Genomic DNA, 11,486 nt, shown 5'->3' with positions numbered 1-11,486 from the left:
GCTTTTCAGTCTTCTTTTTATATTGCTGATCATTTCTCGGTGCCAAACGAGCATCATAATTATAATTTGTTCTTCAACCACGACCACGAATGGGGCCATGACCTCTTTCTTGTTGGTTATAGTTTGCCTGATTCACTTCAGGGAGTGACAAAGAACCAACAGGAGGACTATCATGATTTTTCATTAATAGTTTGTTGTGGTGTTCAGTTCTTGGAAGTGCAACTTAACTCATGTGTATTAATTTTAGTCGGATTATATTCCTTTCATTCACTTTTATTTGTTTAGTATTTCAAAAATAATTTTTTATTTTTACTGTTACTTTTAACATATTAATAAAAGACAATCACTTTTTTTTTATTTTGTTTACTAGTTCATTATGGATGATCCGATAAAATTTGGGTCAAAGATATCTGGTTAGTCTTATTTCAAAAATTAAGAATATACACAAAAAACTAAGAAAATCCTGAATTATATTTCATGAAAATTCTGAATTTTATTTCATGAATCATAAACGTTAAAAAAAATAGCGTGAATTCAGTAGGTCTTGAGTTTCAGAAAGCTCTTTTCACACTCATCCGACCATACAAATGGAACTTTCTGCTTGGTCAGATTAGTCAGCTGGGAAGCAATAGAAGCAAATCCCTTGACGAACCGGCGGTAGTAGCTAGCCAAACCAATAAAACTCCTTACCTCTAAGACATTAGTGGGCCTTGCCCAACTTTTCAATGCTTCAATCTTCTGGGGATCCACCATCACTCCATCTTTAGAAACCACGTGCCCTAAGAAAGACACTGAATCAAGCCAAAACTCACACTTGGAGAATTTGGCATATAACTTCTTCTCCCTTAACAATCCCAGAACAGTTCTCAGATGCTCTTCATGTTCTTTTTGGCTCTTTGAGTAGATTAATATATCATCAATAAAAACAATAACAAAGAGATCCAAATATGGCTTAAAGATTCCATTCATCAGACTCATGAAAGCAGCAGGCGCATTTGTAAGCCCAAAAGGCATTACTAAGAATTCATAGTGACCATACCTGGTTCGAAAAGCCGTCTTCGATACATCTGTTGCCCGTATTTTCAGCTGATGGTAACCAGACCTCAAATCAATTTTTGAGAAAACACAAGCACCCTCCAACTGATCGAATAAGTCATCAATGCGGGGAAGAGGATACCTATTTTTAATAGTCACCTTGTTCAGCTGCCTGTAGTCTATGCACATACGAAGGCTACCATCCTTCTTCTTTACAAATAAGACTGGAGCACCCCAAGGAGAGGCACTCGGTCTAATAAAACCTTTACCCAACAACTCCTGAAGTTGGGCCTTCAACTCCCTCAACTCAGCTGGGGCCATTCTATAAGGTGGAATGGAAATAGGGCGAGTGTCGGGCTCTAAGTCGATACGAAAATCTATATCTCTATCAGGTGGCATACCGGGTAAGTCTGCGGGGAAAACATCCATAAACTCACGAACTATAGAGATAGACTCAATCGTCGGCACTTCAGAATTATCATCCCTAAGATGTATTAGGAAGGCTAAACAACCCTTACTCACCAACCTCTTAGCACGAAGAAAAGAGATAATCTGAACTGGGGTGGAAATATAGTCACCCTCTGTCACGACCCGAATCAGGGTGTGATGGCACTCATCTCAACCCACCGAGATAAGTCAGCCTAATATCCAACGAAAGTAGATGCGGAAGAAAAAGAAAAGAATCAAAATTTAACTTAAGCGAAAACACGTAAAAGAAACTCAACATCCCCCAAGATTGGTTGTCACGTGTACAAGCCACTAATTTATTATCGAAGTACGAAAAGAAATACAGTCACAATGTCTTTGTCTCTAGAATAGGACTAAAACATAAGAAACGAGCAAGAGGTATCCGCTAGATAGATGTAACAGCTACCTCGACACTCGGAATGATAATATCCTCAGAAGCGGTAGTAAACTGTAGGAGATCAAGCGGGCCTGTGCTCACAACCTACATAAGTGTGGAAGCAAGGGGTGAGTACCAAACAACACGGTACTCAGCAAGTGGATAACTAAAACTAAGCAAAGCTTAATAGATACAAGTACTCCTTTCCTTCCAACCGAACCTCCTTAACTACAACCTGCATGAAACCAGCCCAACTCTACACTTGTACAATAACAGCAACAATATAGTCCACGAATGCTCATCAATAATCTCATCAGTGAATCATATCAAGTCAAGTCAACATATACATAGCAATGTAGAGGTAAACACAAATTCACAAATAATCAGAAAGGTGCAATGCAATGCAATGAAATGATGCATGTCTGTCCTATCGGTACACATCCGCTGAATCACAGTCCGGAACCCATGGGGGACATTTCTGTCCATGTAACCTGCCACGGAGCGTGTGGCCCGTCCCCTCAATATATATATATCTTGCCACGGAGCGTGTGGCCCGACCCCTTTATTTCATGATACCTGCCACGGAGCGTGTGGCCCGACCCCTTTGTTTCATAATACCTGCCACGGAGCGTGTGGCCCGACCCCTTTGTTTCATAATACCTGCCACGGAGCGTGTGGCCCGACCCCTTTGTTTCATATCATTTTCAATCTCAACACAATATGTCAGAACCAATGCAATCAATTCATGTTCATATAATTCACGATAATAATATGACAACAACCATAATTTTTCCTATCTCACATCAACATAGTCATTTCACATGTCCAAAATAAATCCACAATCATAACATATCAATTCCACCAATACATGTCATTAGATCACCATTTTATTACCCCTCATCTCCATTTTTTTTAAGGTCAATCATATAGTCAATAATCCAGCCTAATTCTCATTACTTCCTAATACACATAACACATAAATACAAGCATCTATAAGCTTAAACTGAGGTTTAGAAATTCACTTGCCTCAAAAAAAATCAAGCAATTACTCCGGTACTTGAGCCTTCCCCTTTCGCTGGATTTCCAAATCAATGTAATCTAATTAAATGAATAATCACCATAAGATTTCGTAATTAAAAATATTCATATCACTATAAGTTTAGCTTAGACCCAAAAACTTACCTAATTCTATAATCAAATCTTAAATATCAAGTCTAGGATTTGGTCTCAATTCCTCCAGATGACATAAATCTAATGATGTTCATATAATCCAACACACCTAATATTTAATTATCTATCTCAATATATGAAACTTAATTTTATTTTTTTTCATTGATAACGAAAGAAAAATAACTAAAGTTAAAGCCACTGGTCGAAACCAGTGGCAGAAACCACTATTGGTTCTGCCCAACAGTGGCACTACCTTAATTAATATTTATGTATATTTTTTTTTCTTTTACTAAGACTACTTCACCATATACCCCTAATACTAACAAGCATTGGGTCATATTTTCTTTGCACTTCAGCCGTCCTTATTTCCAAATTACAATTCCTTTCAACCAACAAAAAATTTAACCAAGAATTATACTAATATACACATTACATATCATAGCAAATAATACGCAGAACAAGATTGAAGTTTAACCCTTACCTGAAGCAGTTTCGGATGCTCCTCCTTGGCGTCGCAGGTAAGTTTTGTATATTCCCTTTTCTTTTATTTTCTAACTAATTATGTATTAAAAGTGAAAAACCCTACTATTTATTTTAATAAATAAAGTGGTATAAGATATTACTAAACTAACACTTTAGTCCATCAATTAAATTAGTTATCTAAAGTTACCCCTTAACTAATTAACCTAGTTATTGAATAGTCCAAATTTATATTTTTATTTTATTTTATTATTATTATTATTATTATTATTTTTATTTTTTTTTATTTTTTTGGAGAGAATATTTTATGGAAGAGAGATTACTCATTCTCAAAATGACCAAACGGGTCATTACACCCTCCCACACCAACTGATCCATCCCAGGCTTGGCTAATGTCACAGTCTTAGCATTGCAGTCTAAGATAGCAAAATTTGGAGAGAGCCAAGTCATACCCAAGATTACATCAAAGTCAACCATCTCCAGAATAATCAAATCTATATAAGTTCTGCTCCCCACAAAAGTCACAAGACAAGACCTATACACTTTCTCAACTAGCACAGACTCACCAACAGGTGTAGAAACACGAATAGGCATGTCAAGTAAGTCACAATGTAAATCAAGTCCATCAGCAAATGCGGAAGATACATAAGAAAATGTGGATCCAGGATCAAACAATACGAAAGCCAAGTTATCACAGACCAGAAGAGTACCTGTGATAACAGCATCGGATGCCTCTGCCTCTGACCTCCCAGGGAAAGCATAACAATGGGCTCTGTCACCTGTCTGATTATTTCCCTTGCCGGGCTGTACTCCAGTAGTTCCAACCTGCCCGCCACCTCGGTCGGACTGGCGACCACCACGACCTTGGCCACCACGTCCTCCAGAATGACGACCCCTACCATAGCCGTCGCCTCCACCTCTAACTGTTGGGACTCTATAACCCTGATCATGCCAAGCCTGACTCTGCCTTGGACAATATTTTCTGATATGTCAAGGCTCACCACATCCGTAACAAGTCTGAGGGTCAAGAGTGGGTCTTTGTGAAGACGAAGAAGACTGAAGATAACCCCCAAAGTTAGAAAAAGGCTGACTAGTCTTTAACGGTCCTCCATCTGAAACCTGCAATAAATACTGAATAGGACGGGTCGAATAATCTCCAGAACTTTGCCCCCTGGAGTAAGAACCACTAAACTCACCTCTTTTACGAAACTTCTTGAATGTTGTCTCTTTAGTAAAGTTATCTGGCTTCACCCCCTCTACCTCTATCACAAAATCAACCACTTCCTGAAAGGATTTTGCTGAAGCAGCAACCTGTAAAGCTGGAATTCGCAAATCTGACCTCAATCCATTCACAAAGCGGCGAATTCTCTCCTCTGAACTAAAGCAAAGCTGAGTAGCATATCTGGCTAAGGCACGAAACTTGGCCTCATAAGCGGCAACAGACATCCTCCCTTGCTCTATATTTAGGAACTCGTCTCTTATCCTGTCTCTTAAGGTCCGGGGAATATACTTCTCCATAAAACAGTCAGAAAAGGTTGCCCAGGTCATAGGTGGTGCCTCTACTGGTCGGCACTCCACGTGAGACCGCCACCACATTTTGGCGTCTCCTTGAAACTGGTATGTCACAAACTCAACACCAAATCGTTCTACTATATCCATTTTATGAAGTAGCTCATGACAATCAACAAGGAAATCATAGGCATCCTCAGATTCAGTACCCCTGAAGACTGGGGGTTTCAACTTCAAGAACTTAACAAAGAGATCATGCTGGTCACTTGTCATTACCGGCCCTGTAGTCAATTCAGGAAACATGCTTGTCCCCAAAGACGCAGTTATGCGGGGAGCCATAACAGCTGCATGTTGAACTCCTGGAATATGAGGTGCTGGGGGAGCTTGTCCCTGATCGGAAACCCACTAAGATAGGTGAGAACCTGGTGGATCATCTCTGGAGTAGGCTGGGGTGGTGCTTCCCTCTCATGAACCTGCTCCTCCTCCACCTCAACATCATCTCTAACTACCTCATCAGCCAGTGGAGGGGTCACTGCTATTTCCTTGGCTGGCCCAGCTGTTTGGACCCTGCCCCTGGTGGGCTTTCTTCCGCGACCTCTACCACGGCCTCTCGTTGTTACTCTTCCTCTGCCTACAGCCCCAACGGCTGGCTCAGGTGCACTTGTTGCTCTAGTTCTAACCATCTGCGAAAGTAAAGTGAAGAAGGTCAGATACCAATTTGTATCACCTAGATACCAATTGGATTCAAGTAATAGCACAAAAGGAAGAAGGAATGGAGTTTTCCTAAAGTCCTATAGCCTCTCGAAGAAAAGTAAAGGCGTCCCCGTACCGTTCCGCAAGACTCTACTAGACCTGTCCTTGTGTGATGAGATCAATGAACCTAAGGCTCTGATACCAAGTTTGTCACGACCCAAAATAGGCCGTGAGTGGCACCCACACTTAACCTCCTAGGTGGGAGAACCAATGATACAAACCCCAACTTACATTAACGATTCAACTTATAAATCACGATAATACTGCGGAAGCTCAATCTTATTAAAGTCAAAAATAACAAAAGCCACTAAAATCTATTACTTGACGTTCTCTAAAATCTGAAAGTCATCACATGAAGGACATCTAAATTCTAAAACTAAGTCTGGAAATATCAAGCACCAAAATGAACAAATAACAAAATGTGTCCAAAAATTAAAGACACTATGCCATAACCGAGAGAATCCACTACGAGCTAGAAGGATAGCTCACCCTGAAATTCGATGATCTTGAGACTGACTAGAGCTGAGGTCGAGTAGAAGTCTGTGGAACACTCGCTGCACTCCACAAAATAAAACAAGAAAAGATACAAGTAGGGATTAGTACAGGATAATATGTACTGAGTAGGTATCATCGGCCGACTCAAAATAGAAATCAATATACATAAAATAATAGTGGAAAATCAACAACAACACTTAACAGGTGGCAACCAATGAACAATTACATAACCAGTCAACAATATCAAGATCACACATAAGGACTCAAGCCTCCACATCACACTCTTTTGAAATTTGAGTTTTTGGAGATTGGGTAGTATTAAGTAATTTTAATTTATTTTCCTTTAATATTACCGTGCCGGAACGTGACACCCGATCCAAATATATCGTGTCGGAACGTGACACCCGATCCAAATATACCGTATCGGAATGTGACACCCGATCCAAATATATTATGTCGGAACGTGACACCCGATCCAAATATATCGTGTCGGAACGTGACACCTGATCCAAATGTAATTAATTTATCATTCCTTATGATTACATTCCACTTCATTAACAATATTTCATCAAGCCTTCTTTATTCAAGGCACCATTTTTGATAGGACAAGTTCAAGATTATGGATTTCATGGCCTCGGGATTTTAGACCAATCACAACAACATATCAACCATCCAAACCACAACAATTAAATGTGTAGTAAACTTCACACATATTACTCCATGAATATCAATCACTATTAAGAGTCTATCTATGATATAGAATAAAAACCATAACCTACCTCAACCGAAGAACTGAAGTCAAGCAAGCTAATTCACCAATGTTTTTTCCTTCTTCGTAGCCTCACGTTTCCAATCTATCAAATATATAATATTTATAAGTAAACTAGTCCGTAGGCACCAATATTATTTATATGTTTAACCTAGACCCCACAACAAACTCAACTCTATAATCAATTCTCTAAAATTCAAGCCTAGGTTTAAGTCTTAATTCTTCTGAATTATTTAACCTTAATGGTATTCATATAATATAATACAACTAATATTTAATTACCTATCTCCATATATCAAAGCTTGAATTAAGTTTATAATGTGGTACGAAAATTTCATCACATAATCCAAGTTAAAAATATTTTTTTCTTGAAAATACAACTACGAAGGACGAGCAGCATATTGGGGAATTAGTTTATTTAGTAATTGATGATATGAACCTACTCATCATTACATATTGATGGGTAATTATTATTATATTACTAACCATTCAGTTTTATGACTTTTCCACCATCAAAGTGCACTGGTCTATTTAATTTGCAAGAAAGTAAAATTGATATATAAGGCAAACCATTTTAACCCAACAATTAATTATATAGAAAAGTAATGATATTGGAGTTTCTATGCACTTTACCTGAAGTAGTTTTCTAAGTCTTGCCGACGTCGAAATTGAGTTCTTTTCGTTACAGTTTCCGCCGCATGATGATTTGTGGTGGTTAACAAATATAAACCTACTAACTCTAATTTAATAATATGGATAAGTGGCATATGATATTAAATAAATTATCACTTTAACCCATTAATTTAATTAATTATTTAAAGTCACCCTTCAATGAAATAACCTTAGTTATCAATTAGTCCAAAGTACCCATTAAAATTTTACGGGGTGAGTCTTTTATTAAATAAAAAGTTCTAGTTCTCAAAACGACCTGATGGGTCGTTACAGAAAGTCAGTTCACACAAAAAAAAATCACGGGCTAGCACGCGAAATACTGAGAAAATCACATAATTTCTATTAAGTGTCCCTTAAATGATAAGAAAGTAGCGTGGATTATGCCGAGGCTACACGTACTGTTACCCCATAACATTATGGAGGGTCCACTAAATTTTTACAAAAAAATATTCAAAAGCCAGTTCACCAAAAAAAACATGGGCTAACACACAAAAAATTGAGAAATCGTCCAATTCTTATTTAGTAGCCCCTAAATGCTAAGAAAGTGGCATGGATCATGTCGAGACTACACCTATTGTTCCCCAAGTACTGTTACCCAATATCATTATGGAGGGTCCACTAAAGTTTTTACAAAAAAATATTCAAAATCCAGTTCACCAAAAAAATCATGGGCTAACACACAAAAAACTAAGAAATCATCTGATTCTTATTTAGAGGTCCCTAAATGCTAAGAAAGTGGCATGAATCATGCCGAGACTACACCTACTGTTCCCCAAGTTCATTATGCAAGGCCCTCTAAAGGTTTTACGTCAAAATTGATCGAAAATCATATCATCAAAATATTTATAGGCATTAACACACGAAAAATAGAAAAAAATGTTTAATTCTTGTTAAGTGACCCCTAAATGTTAAAAAAATGACGTGGATCATGGAGAGAGTACATGCATTGTTATTTCTTACCAATGGTAATTACGAAGAGTCCTATAAAGTTTTGCAAAAAAATGCCCGAAATCCAGTTCACCAAAAAAATTATTGGTTAACACATACGAAAAACTAAGAAAATCGTCTAAATCCTGTTGAGTGAACCTTTAATTCTAAAAGTATAGCGTGGATCATGGTGATTCTACATGTACCGTTATCCCAGGTCATTATGGAGGGTCTTGTAAATTATTTTAAAAATAAATGCTCGAAAGTCAATTCATCAAAAAATTCGCGGACTAAGACACGAAAAACTAAAAAAATCGTCTAATTCCTTTTAATTGGACCCTATATGCCAAAGATTGGTGTGAATTGTGGCGAGTCTACACGTAATGTTACCTTAGGTCATTACAGAGGGTCTTTGTAAAGATTTTACAACAAAATGCCTGAAAATCAGTTCACCAAAAAATTCATGTGCTAACACATACAAAAAACAGAGTAGAAATCTCTTAATTCCTGATGAGTGACCGATAAATGCGAAAAAAATGACATGAACCATGGAGAGGCTACACGTACTGTTACCCCAGTTCATTACGGAGGTCCCTTTAAAATCTTTGCAAATAATTCCCGAAAGCTATTTCATAAAAACAAAATCGTGGGCTAACACAAACGAAAATATGATAAATTCGCCTAGTTTATGTTGAATGGCTCCTAAATGCTAAAAAAATTGTGTGGATTATGGCGAGCCTACACATACTGTTGCCTAGGTCATTACAGAGGGTCCTGTAAAGTTTTTACAAAACAAAATGCCTGAAAGCTAGTTCACTAAAAAACTAAAGGGTTCATGCGATATGAAATCATGATTTGAAATTATGAGATGAAGTTGAGGTTTTGTTAGGCATGCGATTTGGACTTTTTATGTTGTATGTTTTCTCATAAACATAAAAATTCCATAAATTGTAAAACTATCAAAATTGTCCCAATTGTTTATACAATCTTACCAAATAAACAAAAGTTTTATTTACATGTGAAACAAATGGTTAGTAGATATATATAAAATAAATACGAGTTATTTTTACAAAATATAAACTTGTGGGTCAATTTTTGTATTTGAAAATTCTCATATCATGATTTGAAATTCCCAATTCATGATTTTTGGTGAATTTGGGATTTCATCGCATGAGATGAAATCGCATGGCCAAACGCCTACTAAAAAATTCGTCGAATTTCTGTTGAGTGGTCCCTAAATACTACAAAAAATGACATGAATCATGGCGAGGCTAGATATACTGTTGCTCAATGTCATTACAGAGGGTCCTATAAAATTTTTACAAAAAGATTCTCGAAAATCAGTTCACTCAAAAATAATGGGCTAACACACACGAAACAAATCTCCTAATTTTTATTGAGCAACTCCTAAATGCTTAAAAAATGATGTGGATCATGGTAAGGCTACATGTGCTATTACGTCAAATCATTATAGAAGGTCCTTTAAATTTTCTGCAATAAAAATGCCCAAACTCATAATATTTTCTTTATCACTTTTTATTGTTGTTTTTATATTTTATGTTATTGAGTGAAAATCTAGGCTTCAGCTGTTTTAAAAACTGGAAAAAAAAATATCAAAAAATTTCTCTCACTATTCCTTTTTTTTTTTAATAAAGGCCACCAGACTCAAAGATAGCTAAACATTAAAGATTTGAGGCCAATTGAATTGGCCCTAATGGTCTAGGTTAGCCTATTGGACTTAATTTGTAGGAATTTAAAATTACTTTTTTTTTGAAAACTACTCAGAATAGATTCAATTGTGAAATCATTTATCCAAATTGGATCAAATCCAAACTATTTACCCTCTTAGCCATTTTCTCATTTCTTATTTTGCGCATGACGTTAGCATCACTGCTATGAATTAATCATTTGTGATACTCCATTATTATATTAATACCATATCGGTATTATATAGGAATGAATTTAATTCTCTGTGATACTCCATCGTTATATATGATACCCTATAGGTATCATATAGGATTGAGTTCTCTCTTTAAGAAATAAAAATGAAACAATTAAGAGAAATTATTAAATTGACAATCTTATTTATTAAATTCTAAATTAGTAGAATCTATATTTTTTGTTCTAATGCACGTCGTTATGGCGCTTTGGGTGATACTACATCGTTATATTGATACCATATCGGTATTATATAGGATCGAGCTTAATCATATGTAATACTACGTCGGTATATTGATAGCCTATCGATATCATATAGGGTGGGCGCTGACGTTAATATGACTTTAGCGCATGAATTTTAAAATATATTTGTGCTATTTTAAAATAAAAATGGGGCGTGAAAGCAATGAGACATTTAAGGGTAGATACTTTTCTTTTTTGGGGGCATAAGGCCTTAATTGTTTTCATTAAAATTAAGATGTTTGAATCTAAATGCACATCTGAATATTAAGATGTGCATTAATATTAAGACGTCTGAATCTGAATATTAAGATTTAGAGGTTTGAAACTGAATATTAAAATGTTACGTTAAGATCTGAATATTAAAAAGTAAAGACCGTTTGTTTTTTAAACATCTAAATGTATAAAAACTGTCTTTATTTAAAATATAATAAATATAAAATTCAAATAAAATACTGAATTGATCTAATATTATATCAATAAAATATTTAAAAATTTTATATGACAATTTATGGTAGTGATGACTAATGATAGTGATTGTATGTGCCAATTTTGGATGGTTATGAGTTGTATTATGGTATAGTGTTTGATACTAGTGATTAACGTGGTTATTGATGGTGGCAATTTATAATTAATAGTGAAATGATATTGATA

This window comes from Solanum dulcamara, chromosome 2, assembly GCF_947179165.1.
Source record: "Solanum dulcamara chromosome 2, daSolDulc1.2, whole genome shotgun sequence".
NCBI lineage: Eukaryota > Viridiplantae > Streptophyta > Magnoliopsida > Solanales > Solanaceae > Solanum > Solanum dulcamara.
This window is presented reverse-complemented; position numbering follows the sequence as displayed.